Here is a 16,679-nt window from a genome sequence, read left to right on the forward strand (position 1 = left end):
TAAAAAAGTGGAGAAAATCAGTTTTAAGTCATAGCATGTCTTTGAGGTTGATGAAATGTTCTGCTACTTCTATATGTGGTTTTACTCTTTGGTACCAAGATTTTAGGACATACTTTGATAATAAATAGGGGCATCTCCTCTTTGCCCCAATCTGAAACCTCTTGACCCTTTATTTTCCTTTCCTGCTGTTACCTGGTAGTACAAATATTCAGTCTAATCTGTTGATCTGTCATCTGATTTGCAGCAAAAATACCTGAAGTATTTTCATCACTCTGCTGTAGCCACCTTTAAAAAGAAAAGGAAAGAGAAGAAAAAGGCAGAGCCAAATAGTATTAATGTAATTGCTTAAAATCTAAATTAAAATACTCATCTTGCTGTGCGTTATTAAGATGGTGTCAGTTTTAGAGGTGCAGGGCTAGTCCTATATGCAAAACAGTAATGTCTATGGCTATTGTGGGCTGACTTGCAGAAATGAGCGGCTTCTCTAGAACATTCATTTGCATAAAGGAAACTATCTTTCATAAAAGAAAAGCCAAATGTTTCATAAGCAGTTTCACTCCAGTGACTATTTCAGAGTTTTAGTAATGTACTGGGAACTACAGTATTTGAACAGTTCAGCATCTTTATAATTTTTGTTATAAGCTAAAATCTGAACTTTAGAGAAGACTCTCTCTTGAAAATAAAGCATTAAATCCTCTAAGGTGTGAGGAAGTCCTTACCTGGTGATTCTCCCAGATCTCTTCTCTGTTCTTAGTGTTTGAAAAAGGAGCTTTTTTTTTTTTTTTTTATAAGAACCTAGGTTTGCAGTATAGATTGGTTTCTTAACAAAATTTTTTTTTTGAGACAGTAAGCCTGGATCTGAAGAAAGAACATACAGTTGTTAATTATGCATCTATATGCTTTTGAGTTCAGGATGTAAATGAATATTCACTAGGTCCTGTTTGAGAAGAGGAGGAGAGAGGGGTCTCTCTGTTGATTCAGAATATATTTTTATACGTAAGTTTTAATGCTTTATTTGTAGTTTCCCCTTAATTGCAGGGCTGCTGTACTGTGGATATTTTGCTCTACAATCTGAGATTGTTAGGATATAGTTACTCAAACTATTCATTTATTATCCTCTCCCTGTCTTTTTTTTTTTTTGTGGTTTCTTTGTGGTGTGCTTATGCAAAGTCGAAGTATTCCAGACCTTTATAGCTTTTTTTATTTTAGTTTCAAACACTGCAAGAAAAAAGGTGGGGGGGAGACTCTCTCAACTGTTACAATTAGGCATTAATTAAGCCATTATTCAGTTAACTAAATGCAAGATCTTTTGTTTGTTTAGATTGAAAAGAAACGTATCTTTTTAATGAAGGAGGGATATTAAATGGGCCCTTATTTGATCATTTTGCTGCAGTATTGTAATAAGTATATGCTTCATTTATTCCCTGAATATTTATTAGTTCTGAGGCTCGATAATTAGAGGGTACACAAACATGAAAAATTAAATGCAGCAACATTATAAGAGCCATTACAAGGTAGTATAGGAGTAAATTGTACAGACAGCTCACATCAGGACCACTGTGGCCTGGAAGGACATGTGAGTTTGCATAGGCAGAAGGAAGAGGGACATTATAGGCAGAGTAATGACATGAAAAACTAGGAGATAAGCATGAGTGTTGAGTATCTGTAGAGCAGCACTGTCCAATAGAATTTCTGCAGTGATGGAAATGTTCCACATCTGTGCTAATACAGTAGCTGTAGCCACACATGGAACAGCATTTTTTAAAAAATTAATTTATGTTTCAGTAGCCATATGTGGTTATCATATCAAATAGCACGGATCCAGAGGCAGTGAGCAGCCCTGCCTGACCTCAGTGGGTGTTCCTCATGGAGCCTAGTATGGTGGTGTGGAGGAGATGCTCAGAAACTTGAGTTCCAGTGAGAATTTTAGGGCCTTTCAGAGTGCCAGAATAAGGAAACACTGGGAAGTCACTGAAAGTGTTTGAACATGCAGTTTGCACTGGAGGGATAGAGCCCAGTGCCAGGAGATTAATAAGAAAGCTGTTGAGTTATGTATGAGATGATAAATCTCTGGTAAAGGTAGACATGGAAAGAAAAGGATTTAAAAAAAAAAAAAATGAAGGCTTGGTGATTATGTGGCTATAAAGTAATGAGAAAGAGATGTTGGAGCTATATCCTTAAGTTTCTAACCTTGGTGGCTGGAAAACTAATAAAGATGTTACTTAAGAATAGGGAAGAGCTGGTTGTAGAAGGAATAAAAATTGTGCAAATGATAAATTAGACTTGATGTGTTAAATTTAAGGTGCGATATCTAAGTCAAAGTATGCTACAGGCAGGTAGGAGATAAGGTTTGGGAGGACTTGAAAGCTTTACGTTAGACTCTCTGCAGTCATCTACTGGGTATTCTGAGAGAACCACAAAGAGAGAAAGAACTGGTGGATTGAATCTTCCATTGGAGCCCACAGTTAGGAATTAATAGAAGGAAGAGGCTAATTTGAAGTAGACTATCTGAGAGGCTGTTTGACATAGACCAAAGAAGAAACTGGAAGAAAGGCATGGGGTCAGAGGAGTGGGAAAACCAGGAAGCCACTGGAAGAGAGATTCTAGAAGTAGGTTTGGAGGGAAAAATGTACAGTGTACAGTTCAGGGTGAAGGAGAAGAAGTCAGATCATCACGTGAATGCAATTTCAGAGAAGACTGAATACATTAAGAAGTGAGAAATAGAGTCTTATATTGCCTTAAGTGACTTGAATTTTAAGATGGATGAGACCTCTTCATATTTGAAGGTTGAGGGGAAGAAGTCAGTGGACAGAGAGCAATTGGAGGTGATGGAGTTAGCCATCTGGAGCACAAGTGACAAAATGTTGACCATGGTAAGGAGGGAGAGTTGTCTGAGAAAGAAACAGAATGGGGTCCGAGTGAGAGGAAAGCATGTGGCAGAGCTCCTGTGCAGTTTTGCTGATTTTCCTGTATTTAGTTGGAGGTAAGTCCTTTCACTGGGATGATGAGGAGGAAGATCAGCACATGGTAAGGGAAGAAGAACCACCGTAGGTAGTGTGCCAGGCAATCTATAGAGAAGTCAAATTCTAAACAATTGGGGGGAAACCTGGGGTGAAGTGTGGTGAGGCTGCTGTATAGGAGACTAGGTTAATTGTTACTTTTTGTTATCACTTTGTGGCCTGGTAGGCTTAGGGATAGCAAATGGGTTCAGAGATAAGGCTCCAGAGGCAGATTGCCTGGGTGTAAGACCCAGCCCCAACACTTACTTGTTTTATAAGAAACCTGATGAACTAAATGAATTGAGAAGAGGTAGGCAATGAGAATCTTGGTAATGAAGTAGTGAAATATCAAGTTTGGGAATTTGTAGATAGAGCATTTCCCTAACAATTCTAGATAAAGGTGTCTAAGAAAAGTATAGAAATTAAACTAACAGAAGAATCCCTTTAATGATTTTAAAGGTTATTTAAGTTAATTAAAACTTAAAAAAATAAGTATTGTATTCTGAAGTTTTCTATGGCTTTTATTGCAGCATTCATTACGGTTAAAAACATTTCTTTTTTATTAAACCAATACATGCTTAATGCAGAAAGATTCTGCAGTGGATTCTTGTCATAGTGTTAGAAGGAAAGGGGAGATTGATTTATGCCATTGGGGGGAGGGTTATTAATAGCCAGCCACAGAGCCCTTCAAAATGTGGCTCCAAAGGCAGAAACAATAAAGGAAACTTTTTATAGTTTGATAGCATTTATTATGTGACCAAACATACTCAAAAACAAAACCTGAAAGACAGATAAAGAGATTTGCAACAAGATATTGTTCTTTGCAAGAAAGACTTATATCAATAGGAAGCACCACCCCAATAGAAAAATTGGTAATGGATGGGAACAAGCATTTCACAAACAAATGAAATGCCAACTGCTGACGGGAAGGTTCTGCGCCTGTAATCCCAGCTACTCTGGAGGCTGGGGCAAAAGGATCACTTAAACCCAGCAGTTCAAGGCTGCAGTGAGCTATGATTGTGTCACTGCACTCCAGTCTGGGCAACAGAGCGAGACTGTCTCAAGAAAAAGGAAAAAAGAAGTACAAACTACTAATGAACACACAATGTTTTGGTTATGTCCTGGATCAGACTCTTGATTGAAATGGGGATGATGTCTTCCTTTTTCCTGTATTTTGTTATTCTTTGTATACTAGGAAGTATCAGTCTGGGAAGACTGGGCTTTTCTCATTTAAGGAAAGGAAGCCCGAATTTCCCAGCCTCCTAGGAGAATCTGGAGTGTCAAGGAGGTACAAGATATATATAAAGTAGAGTTTTAAGAGGCAGGCACCCTGCTTCCCTCCATAACATGGTTTTTGTCCAGAAGTTTCCTTATTACAGTGTGAGGGGCTATCAGTTATACACAGTTTCTCAGTCACCTCGCGTAGATGGTGAATCTTGAAGACACCAGTGCTTCCTAGAGCATATTGAAATAGGCCCCTTTCTCTCCTACCTTAATTGCAGTATTAGATTTTATAGTGGCATTTACTCATTGATGTGAGATGCAATGATGGTCTTGAAGTATAATTTTGATTATTGAGATGGACGAGTTTATGAGGTATTAAATAAAGTGAGAAAAGTTCCCCTTGTAGTAAAACCTTATAATGTTTAAAAAAAACATAAAAGTTAGGCATCAGTGTTTAATTTTACAAATTTTTTTTAAAGGGTAATAGAGGTCATGGGTTTTCTGTCAGTAGAAAACTCAAACTGTTTTTCCCTCTGCTCTCACACTACAACAGTCAACATAAAATACTTTTGTGACTGAATGTGTGTGGGTTTTTCCCTACACACCAAACACTGGCTGGGCTGAGTGTCTTCCAATTCGATTTTGACACTACCTGGAGATACCTCAGATCCCACAGATTGAGGGTTCAGTCCCACCCACCTCCAGCATAAGTCCAGGCTTCTGGAACTTCTGGCTGACCAGCTTCAAGTTGGGGCTCCTATGACTCCGCTCTTTGGATTCAATTAATTTGCTAGAATGGCTTACAGAGTTCGGGGAAACTTATATTTACTGATTTATTATAAAGGATATTAAAAAGGATACAGATGAAGAGATGCATAGGGCAAGGTGTGGAGGAAGGGGCATGGAGCTTCCATGCCTAACCTGGGTGTGCCATGCTTCAGGAACCTCTGCGTGTTCAGCTGTCCAGAAGCTCTCTGAACCTTGTCCTCTTGGTTTTTTATGGGGCTTCATTTTATAGGCATGATTGATTATACCATTGGCCACTGGTGATCAGCTTAACCTTCAGCCCCTTGCCCCCTCCCTTGAGGTTGGAGGGTGGGGCTGAAAGTCTCAATCCTCTAATCCTGCCACCATCCTAAAGCTAGTTAGGGGCTGCCAGCCAACAGTCAATCATTAGCATACAAAAAGACATCACTTTGGAGTCTCCAAGGATTTTAGGAGCTGTATGCCAGAAACAAGGTTGAAGCCCAAATATATATTTTACAGTACCGCAGGTTTAAAAGGCTATTCATATGCTGCCCGTAAAGGAATGAGTCTGCTGGTTATTGGTAGGATCCTTACCTTGCCACTAGACAGAGTCAGAATTTGTCTGCGTCTTCTGTCTTACCGTCTCCTTTCTTTTAAGTGACCTGCAAACATTTTAAAGTTGGATAAAAAAGGCTTTTAAATCTCACCTTCAGGCTCACAACTTGGCCCACTAGCATCCCCTGCCCATCGTTGAGTCCTTTCTGAGTGAGTTGTGACTGGGAGTACGGGCCCTTAAGTGATATGCATTGGTGAGACTTGTCACTCAAGCTCTTTGAGCTAAGTGGTAGAGGGAGGAGAAATGCCAGGAAAATCGGTCTTAATTTTATCAGAGACAGTAGTTTTTCATGAAAGAGAATAATGATACAGTGGATATTGCTGTAGAAGTTATACAGCTGGTTGTGTATAGCTTGCCATCTCATCTGTTGCAGCTTCCTGTTTTGCTTTTTGCCCATTGCTGGCTTTGCAGTCCAACATATTTAATAACAACCTCTTTATTTTTCATGTGTTTATGTTTGTGTGCTCAGGACTTCTATTTAGTTTATTCAGGCTTGAGGGAATATTTGATTAGTTTTAAGTGTTTTTCTGTTAACTGAACAAAATTAACTTGATTATCATTTAAATGTTGGCACAAAAACTGTATTTATAGCATTTATTCGCATTTATTTATAGCATATATTTGTTGAAGAGTTTTGTCAATTTGTGTGGGCTGAGATGTTCTGTATTCTAGAAAAGGCTCCTTTAAAAGGGGTGTGTCCTCACTGTGGAGTTCTCCTTTTTCGTTAAGCTGATATTAATCAATTCAGCAAGTATTACATGCATTCCTGCTGTGTGCATCCAGCACTGGACTATGTTTTGGGTGGGATAGAGAAAACTGTAAGTCATTTTCTGCCCTGAAGAAGCAATCTAATTGGTAAGAGGAGATTATGCATTTGAAGCTGTTTCACTTCAAAATCAAGGGATTGGGGAAAAAAGTCTGATGCATTTGGTAGAGCTTTTTGCCTCTGGCCCACTTCTACCTTAGTTTATTCTTTATTTAATAATTTTTTTTGAGATGGAGTCTCACCCTCTCGCCCAGGCTGGAGTGCAGTGGCGTGATCTCGGCTCACTACAACCTCCACCTCCCAGGCTCTAGTGATTCTCCTGCCTCAGCCTCCTGAGTAGCTGGGATTACAGGTGCCCGCCACCATGCCCAGCTAGTTTTTGTATTTTCAGTAGAGATGGGGTTTCACCATGTTGGCCAGGCTGGTCTTGAACTCCTGACCTTGTGACCCACCTGCCTCTCCCTCCCAAAGTGCTGGGATTACAGGCGTGAGCCACCACGCCTGGCCCTGGTTCATTCTTTCAGCAAGCTTTTGAGTGTCTGTATTTCTATTTATGCTTATGTTCATAGTATATCTCTTAGACAGCTTGATAAAGTTGGGGATAAGGAATTGTAAGTATAGGACCTGCACTGAGGATCTTCTAACTTTAAGGAACAATACAAACCTGCTTGTCTAGTCTAGCATCTGTTGTAATGCCTTTTATTACAATTACCTTATTAACTCTTTAGACTGAGTTCCTTGAGGGTATGGCCAGTGTCTTTATGATCTTTGTGTTAGCACAGTGCCTAGTGCAGTGGTTCTCCCTTGTCTACTCATCAAAATCATATGAACAGCTACCACCACAAAAATGCCTGGGCCCATCCTATTGAAGGGTTATGGTAAGGAAGCTTTTAAAAATATTGTTAATATCCAGCAATATTAAGAACGGTTGGGCTGGCACACAGTAGGTACTTGATGAATGAATTTTTTCATTTTGTTGTTTTTAGAATTACATCAGGAAATATGGTATGTTGTGAGTTCATTGTAGTTATGAACCATGTCTTTTATACTCTGTAGCACCCAGCACTGTGTGATGCCAGTTGTGGGTGCTCAGACACACCAGTTAAGTTCTGAGGATTGACTGCTTTGCTTCCCCTTTTTTTCATTGAGGAGAACAGAGACAGAAAGGGTATGTGTGTTTGACATCTCTCCCTTTTCCCTCTGTGGAAGAATCAGCAGTTCTGTGAATCCCGGAGTCTGCAAATGAGTTATAGAAAGCTGTTGAGGCCTGAGGTGCTTAGATTGCAAAGAGAAAAGGAGAGGAAAAGTGGCAGAATAGAGCTGTGGCTTATCTGGCTATGTCAGAAAAATTTTTGGTTGTCACAAATTGGAGGGAGAGGCTGGAGGGTTGCAAATAGCTTCTAGTGGGTAGAGGCCAGGGATGCAGCCAAACATCCTGTAATGCTAAAGTTGAGGAACCCTGAAATAGAGGATAAAAAAAGGGGATCAGGAGACAGATGGGATAACTGAAGTGGTAGTGTCATGACCGTTTCTGCCACACCAGCACACGGTTTGTGTGCTTTATCTTCCCACTTTCCTTACCCCCTTACCACAAATCCTTCAGAGTACAGAGTACTATTTTTGCCATTATCTATAAGTAGCATTGTGACTTACAACTGTGTACTAGGTGTTGAAATTAATATCTTAGCATCTTATCTATGTTAAAATATACCTGAAAGATTCCTTTAAATTTTCTTTATCTCTACATCTACTTGATTGGAAAACTATTAACCTCAAGATAAAAAGAGCTAGCAGTTTTTGTTTTGTTTATGTTTTCAATAAAGGATCTTAAAATAATCAGTGGGAATGTAAAGAAAATTAATTTCTTTGTTTTTTTTTTTTTTTTTTTTTTTTTACTAGACAGGGTCTTGCTGTGTTGCCTAGGCTGAAGGCTGGTGATCACAGCTAATTGTAACTTCGAACTCTTGGGCCCAAGTGATCCTCCTGCCTCAGCCTCCCAAGCAGCTGGGACTACAGGCGTGCACCAGAGTGCTTGGCTTTTTTTTTTTTTTTAAATAAAGGCTATGTTGCCCAGGCTGATCTCAAACTCCCAGCCTCAAGCAATCTTTCCACCTTGGCCTTCCAAAGTGCTGGGATTACAGGTGTGAGCCACTGCACCTGGGTCAAGAAGATGAATTTCTTAAAAGGAGTTTAATTTTAGTGTTCTACAGATTCATCATGAGAAAAGGATTATTAAGATTTGAACACATACAAGAGCTAATGGTGCCAATTTTCTGATGTCTTGTTGAATGATAGCTTATAACGTCTTATTCTAAGCTCTTTAGATTAAAGTGAATTTAATTTTGTCACTGCTGCCCTGATAAAACTCTTGTTTTTTTCATGTTCTGGGTAAGTGGGAAGATATCAAGAAGGAAAGCAATAGCAAAAACAAGAATAAATTAGAAAGGGACAGAAGGAGATGGAGGGAATTTTTTAAAACTATAAGCAAATCCTTGCCTGTTACTCTGCCTTATGCATCAAACCAAGGAGGGGACTACTGTGGAGAAGCAGTAGAGAGGTTACCTTGGCAGTTTCCTTAACTTTTTTTGTGCCTCAGTTTTTTCATCTATAAAATAGTACTTATTCTATAGGACTTGTGTAAGGATTAAGAGAGCTATTTAATTAAATTTAAAGTTCATTATGGTTGTGGTTGTGGTGATGAGGTTGATATAAGGATGATTTTTGATTGTTTTTGAATAAAGTTGACCCTTGACCAATAGGGGCTCGAACCGCATGAGTCCGCTTATACTCAGATTTTTTTCTCAACCAAAAGTGGATAGAAAATACAGTATTTGCAGAAGGTGAAAGCTGAATATGCAGAGGGCAAGCTTTTTCTTTATGCACGTGTTCCATAGGGCCCACTGAGACCTGTATGCAAGGATTTTGGTATTGGGTAGTGGGGTCTGGGAACAAGTGCCCCAGGTATACTGAGGGATGACTGTACTTCTGTTGAAATTTGATGGAGACCATGGATGCACTTTTATACAGTGTTTCCCATAAAACCACCTACCACTTTCTCCCTTTGAAGTTGATGGTGATAGTGATAAAAGTTTCTTGAGTTTTCAAACTAGTATGTTTCAGGTGTTCTGTAAAAGTCTGTTTTTTTTTGCCTATACTCTGAATTCCAAGAGAAAGAGTGATTTATGTGACATAAAATGTTTGCCTTTATGTTTTTATAATATACTAAAACACTATAGTTAACCATCATCCATTTACAGATTTTCCACAGCAATTTTTGAATCTTAAATAGGCATTTCTCTAGAATTTACTATGTTCTCAGGGCATATTGTAGCTTTATTAATAGTGTAAGCAAAATATAAATGATTAAAAGCTTTGATGAATCATAATACATTGTAGAAGCAATAGTTAATTACTAGTAAGACTGCTTTGGATTATCCGTTCCACTTTTCATACCCACTGAAACAGCTGGTTGATATTTGGACCATTTGGATTTCCACTGTAGGGTAAGTAACACAGAGCTCAGGATGCGTGGAAGATGTCATTGTAGCACAGACTGTAGGTCACTCTGTCTGCATGTATGTTTCTCCTTAGATGAAAAGCCTCAACAGGCGGCGGTCCTGTGACTCTTATCATAGTCTACCATATAATATGGTTCTCCCATCTCTCCCACACACACTTCATAACGATAAGCTTGATGGTGATGGGAACTGTGTTATACTCATTTTCTTTCTACTGCATCTTTATGTTGGTGATAAGGGCTTAAAAATTTGTTTAGTTAAATACTGGATTAATAGAAATGAAAGCCGTCTTAGTAGCTGAGCATGTAAAGGAGGAGAACTTGGGTTCTGAAGTCTTCTGAGAATATTGTCTTGGGTTTTTCCATTGTAATTGGTAAATAAATTACTTTAGGGAAGTCAGCAGATAAGACTGTACTGAACGAGTGATCAGAGGTAGAAAGGACTAGATTCATGGGCACAGGTCTCACCTAATTCTGTAGGTGATGCTTGCTTATATCTAAAGCATTATTTCTCTAAAACCAGTGAAAAAGTTTGCATTTGCTTCTTTTAGCTCTTAGGTGGACGGAGCTCTCACATTCTGGAAGAGGGGGTTGCTGCTATTTGTTCAGTTTCTCCTCCGAGGTGGCCAAGTGAATGTTTGCAATTCCAGTCCAGTTTTTGGCAGATTGAAAAAGTCTGTCATTGATTGTCATACGAGAGTGAAATCTGGCCGATGTCAATGTTTGTTTCAGTGGTTAGATAAACTTTGATTTTTAGAAGTTATTCTTTCAAATAACAGATTTCTGTAATGGAAAAAGGACAGGACCAAATTGCTTGTGAAGATATTTGAATAATATAGAACATTTTTATTTTAGTAACAAATTCATGCATTGAAAAATTTGATGGATATTTGAATAGTTAATAGAAAGGGGAGTAAGGGTCTAAAATGGGAGGGAAACTTACTTTTTTGCTGTAATATGCCATTTTGTGAAGTGGAATTTTTTGATTATGTGCCTGAATCCTTAATAAAAGAGTACATTTCATTCGTATCCATATCATATTAACCCAGAATAGGGTCATGTATTTTACCAAAATACATTTCTCTGAAAATCCTATGCAGATACACTTTCAATTTTTTTTTTCCTTTATGAGAAGATATATCTTGCCACCTGTTGGTCATAATGCTGTCTTCTAGAGCCATGTAGAAATAACTCTCTTAGCTACTGTCAGTTTTTATTTATTTTTGTTATTGTGGTTTTAACTTTGAAAACAGCAGTTGGTTAAAAGTAAAAGTAGTTGGCTCTCCTGCACTCCCTTGTACCCAGCTCACTCCTAAAGGTAACTACTTGTTCAGTTTCGTTTATTTTTTTCTAGGCCTTTAAAAATGCACATGTATATACATAGACAGTTTTTGTTTCTATTTGTGTTTTTAAAAAGAGACCATCCTATAGATACTTTTTACCACTTCTTACTGAACAGTTGTGGTATGGTTTTCTTTTCATGGTAGTGTTGTACACGAAAGTCCATCTGCTTTTTCTTATTTTGTTAACAGTTACATCATAGTCAAATGTATCATAATTTATTTAATCATTCCATTATTGTTAGGCACCTGGGTTATTTAGAACACGAATATACTTGAACATAGATCTTTGTGTGTGTTTATCTGAGGGAGCTATTTCCCCTGTGGCTCTCAAGCCGTGGCTGGTTTCTCCCATAAACCTTTTACCTCTTATTGCCACCTTCAGACCATTCTTCTACCATCCTCTATAAAAAACACCCAACTTCGACTATCATGTAAAATTATACCACTCATTACCCTTCCTTGTTAGTCATTTTCTGCCCCACTGCCCATATCATTCACTCTAATTCCTACAAGATTTAACTCCTAGTTGTTATTCCCTTTATACTATGGGTTGAGTCACCCTAATCTGAAAATTCAAAATGCTCCAAGATCCAAAACTTTTTGAGGACTGATATGGCACCACAAGTGGAAAATTGTGCACCTGACTTCATCTGACAGGTCACAGTCAAAACTTTTTTGTGCACAAAATTATTAAAATTATTTTATAAAATTGGCCAGGCATGGTGGTTCATGCCAGTAATCCCAACCCTTTGGGAGGCTGAAGCAGTGGATCACTTAGCCCAGAAGTTCGAGACCAGCTTGGGCAATGTGGCAAAACCCTGTCACTAATAAAAATCCAAAAATTAGCCAGGCAAGATGGCACTTGCCGGTAGTCCCAGCTATTCAGGAGGCTGAGGTGGGAGGATCACTTGAACCTGGGAGGTCTAGGCTGCAGTGAGCCATGCCACTGCACTCCAGCCTGGGCAACAGAGCAAGACCATGTCTCAAGAAAAAAAGAAAAATTTCAGCCTGTGTGCATAAGGTGTAGATGAAACATACATAAATTTTATGTTTAGGCTTGGGTCCCATCCCCAAGATATCTCATTGTGTATATTCAGAATATTCCAACATCCAAAAATATCTGGAATCTGAAACACCATCTGGTCCCAAGCATTTCAGATAAGGGATACTCAACCTGTATTCCTGTACAGGAATTATGGACATTTAGTCCATAATTCTTGGACTACTTCTCCTCCAGTGGCCTTGTCGTTGGTCCTACCTCAGATATTCAATCTCTGGGTAGAAAGATTCCATAAAAAAAGAAAAAAAAAATCTCGCTCAGTCTTACAGTCCCCGTAATATGGGATTTCATACTTCTAAAAATTAAACAATTCTCCAACCTTACAGTTAATTATTTTCTTTATATAAGTAGTAAAGTATTATTTGTTCATGTCTGTACTTTGAGAATATATCCAGAATCTGACAACTTCTGCCACGCTGGTTGAAATCCTTATCATCTTGTACCTTAACAATTGCCGTAGCTTCCTAACTGGTCTCCCTACCCACCACTCCCTACTTCCATTCCTGTGTCTTTCAGTATGTTCTCAACCCAGCAAGCCACAGTAATTCTATTAAACTCTAAGTTGGATGATGGCTCTCCTCTGCTCAGATCTCCCAGTGTTTCCATCTCAATTTGGGTCAAAAGCTCTGAAGTCTCTGTGGGTCCTGCACATACCCTCCCCTGTGACCTCTCTGGCCTCATCTCTCATTTCTCTCCCCTCATTTAATCAATTCCAGCCTCAGTGAGGACTCCTTGCCATTCCTTGAACATCTCAGGATCATTCTTGCCAAATGGCTCAAATGGCTTTTGCAATTGCCCTTCTCTCTGCTTGGAATGCCCTTCCCCAGATAATTCCTTTTCAGGGGGCTGTTCAGATATCACATTCACAACAAGGCTTTCCTTGACCACCAGAATGTAGGCCCCACCAAGGCACAGGAACAGACTTTGAAAAACTTTTTGCGTCTCTTTCAGTGCTGCGTTTCTAGTGCTTAGAATAGTGCCTGGCATGTGATAGCTGTTTGTTGAGTGAATTGAATAACTGTAGTGGTTACTAGTTTTTCTCTTTTTGTATGAAGTTAGAACTTCATTAAACAGACAAAACTAGACTGTAAACCTCATTTTTTTGGATATGCAAAGTATTAAAATTAGCCTTATTTGTGAACCTGCTTTGTTAATCACTTTGTTTTTCAGCATGTTATAATTTTGAAGTAAGCCTTTCATATTTATGTTTAATCTGCATAACCCAGTGGATTGGGTGATGGTATCACAATTTTGTGGAAAAGCAAATTGAGGCTCAGAGTTGTTTTTTTCAAAGTACAGCTACTAAGTGGACAGCTGCAGTTCAAACCTATTCAAGTTAAGGACACTTGTTTTCTAATTTAGAAACCATCTTAAAATGACAAAAAAATAGGTAGAGGTTTTATTTGAAAGCATGGAGAATGTGCCCCAATTTCTCATTCTGGGTTTTGTCTGTCTTTTGTTTCCATTTTGAAAATATGTAAAATAAATGGTTAACTTTAAAATTCCTGACAATGACAGATCAACAAGTTTTATTTCTCTCACCTGTGGAGGAAGTGGCCTCCACCCAGTTTTACTGAATTAGGAGGGAAGTGATTTTTTCAAGTGATAAAAAGAAATAAAATTCCATGCTCTTCCCAGAGGAGGAGTTCAACAATTGGGAAAGTGGCGTGAGACCATATGTTGGTTTGTAAAAGGATATAACTTGTAAAGATGTTTCCTTTGATGCCTGTGATGAATATGGATGTGTTTCCCTTATAGAGGGTCCTGATTAAATTATGCAATTAAGAGCTGAGCTGAAGGATCTAAATATAGGAAGAGAGTTCAGGCCGTCCTGCTTTGTGTCTGTCAGTTCACCCCTACAGATGTGCATGTTTGTTGTCATAAACAGCACCTGTGAGATCAGTGGAGAGAGAGAAATATGTTCCAAAACATGAAATACAGCAGGTTTTTTGTTTCTTTTTTTTTTTTTAAAGGGATAGTTTTTTCCTCCTGTAGTTGATTCCATTTTCATCTGTGAATTTGATATTTGGATTACTTTTTTGTTTTTAAACTTGACTGAGGGACTTTAGTATTAGTCAGTACTGGTTTAAAATATAGATCTACTACTTACCAGAATATGGTCTGGAGAAAGTTACTTTAACCTCTGAGTCTCAAGTTTATTAGTAAAATTGAGATAATGATTTCTACCTTGAAGGATTGGTGTGAGGAGTCAATGTAATAATGTTTGTAAAAAACAACCAGTATAATGCTTGTATAAGTTGGTAACTCAATTAAACAATTTCATTTATTAGCTACTGATGAATCATTCATAACTAGCCACTTACGGAAATCTACCACATTTAGCATTTTTTGTAGTCTAAAATTGCTATTTTAGGATAACTGACTCAAAGAGAATAGTTTTTTCTGAGAGACAACTACCGCAGACTTTTTCCTGGGGTAGTCAATAAAATTAAATCTTAAAATGTCTGTGGTCTTCATTCTTTCCTATGTTTGAGGAGTGAGCATTTGTAGGCCAGGAGTCTTTACAGTGTTTGAGTTGACATGAATGTGAATGGACTTTATCAGGGTGAGCTTATGGGGAGCTGGGTATCTTGAAAGGCTACCATGTCCTGAAGGACAGTATGCTATTACAAGCATGAATTTGGGAATGGGGGTTCAATGGGATTAAGGAATGTTGTACAACTTTTAGAGGAAATGGCAAGAAGATATAGAAAAGCCAACTTTGTTGAAGTTGGGGACAATAAGAAAACTTTCAGTTGCCTTAACTATGCAAGTAATCATCTAATCAGACAAAACAGATGTGACAGCTGCTATTTTATAGGGAATCTCTATGATTAAGAAAAATTAACCAGGTACTCTATTAGCAGCCTAGATTTGTCAGGATGGAAGGATTTGTGTATGCAGAACAGAACCAGAAATAACTCTTTTTAAAGAATTTTCTGATATAATGAAGATACGTTAATAGCATACTTGGCACACCTAAAATACATAAACTACAGTTATATCCTTAGAGACTCTTGTCATTGTGACATCCATAAGTTCCTTGCTTTCTTTTCATCAAGGAGATTTTACTTTTGAAATTGTTTGGCTGAAATTTCACAGCTTCAGTGAAATTACAAGTGGTAAGTAGTAAGCTGAAATTCAGTCTACATGGTATTCCTTTTCGATTCCTAAGATTTCTACTCACTTAACACTGTTGAGGGACCACATTGCATCTCTTGCTAGCATGTCACTTAAGTTGTACTGGAGAGACTGGAAGACTTGCTGTCAGTGTCTGCGCTTTAAAGGCAATAGTACCTGCATTATTGCATCACTATAAATAGGTTTTCATGAGCTGAACCTCTCTCCTACCTCCAACCCCCAATTTCTCCAGATTTAGAAAATCAATCTCCAGCAAAAATAAATTTTCAATGGGAAAAATGTCAAACTAGCTATTCTGCATCATCAGTCCCATGTTTGGAAGTAACCAGATCAAGGCTGAATAGTAAGAGGCTCAGTAAGATGGAACTTTACTTGTGGTGTTTGTGACGGTAGGACTCTCCTGCTGCTGTGAACTGAGAGCAGCAGAGTTCTGTGTTCTCTGTGGGTCTCCATATGGCTTTCTTGTGTAGGGATTTTGTTTAAATACATTTTTCCCCTAAGGACTAAAGCGAAATAGAGTTCATTATAGCCTTTTTAGCAATGAAGTTAAGCACTGTACTTTATGAAGTACGTTAGCATCAGTAAAGAGCAAGGCTTTATCCATTTTCATTTTTCTTTCTGTTCTAGGGGTTTTTTTCTCCCTTATTTTGCTTAGTGGTGAGTTTTATTTAGCTAAATTTGACTCATTTGAGATTGAGACAAATGTTGAAAGTTGAGGGCTAACTGCTGTTTTAAAACAGGAAAAAGGAATGCAGGCACTTCACCTGTTTCCTCCTCCAATACAAATACAGCAGGTCCTCAAACAACCTCATTTCATTCAATGCCATTTCCTTACAAAGTTGATGAGAAAAAACATTACCAGCCTAGGCCACTGTCTGTGTGGAGTTTGCACATTCTCCCCATGTCTGCTTGGGTTTTCTCTGGCTACTGTAGTTTCCTGCCATATCCCAAAGGTGTGCACGTTAGTTGAATTAGTATGTCTACATTGTCCCCATTGCAGTGAATGTAGGTGTGTGTGTGAGTGCCCCTGCCATGAAATGGTGTCCTGTCCAGGGATGGTTCCCACCTTGTACCCTAAGCTGCTGGGATCGGCTCGGGCCACTGCGACCCTGAATTGGACTAATTGGGTAAATAATTATCTTGTTTCTGTTCATCTTTCTTAAATGTATATATGGCTCACATTTATTTCAGTGTTAATTTTAGAAGTGTTTTGGGTCTTAGAAGTTTGATGATGTTTTTGTGACCAGAAATGTCCTGAAGGAACTT

At 38.4% G+C, this 16,679-nt stretch overlaps 1 protein-coding gene and 1 long non-coding RNA gene across 4 annotated transcripts in view; one reads left to right on the top strand and one right to left on the bottom strand.

Moving 5' to 3' along the window:
* SMAD1 (SMAD family member 1) overlaps nt 1-16,679 on the top strand; it is a 76,488-nt gene that overhangs the window by 5,721 nt on the left and 54,088 nt on the right. The window lies entirely within an intron of this gene.
* On the bottom strand, nt 11-15,549 carry LOC103890515 (uncharacterized). Its single transcript, XR_654839.3, has 4 exons — nt 15,460-15,549; nt 9,806-10,652; nt 5,565-5,632; nt 11-285 (listed from the first exon to the last, which is right to left on the bottom strand). It is a non-coding gene; the product is annotated as an uncharacterized LOC103890515 (long non-coding RNA).

This window comes from Pongo abelii, chromosome 3 (genome assembly GCF_028885655.2).
Source record: "Pongo abelii isolate AG06213 chromosome 3, NHGRI_mPonAbe1-v2.0_pri, whole genome shotgun sequence".
NCBI lineage: Eukaryota > Metazoa > Chordata > Mammalia > Primates > Hominidae > Pongo > Pongo abelii.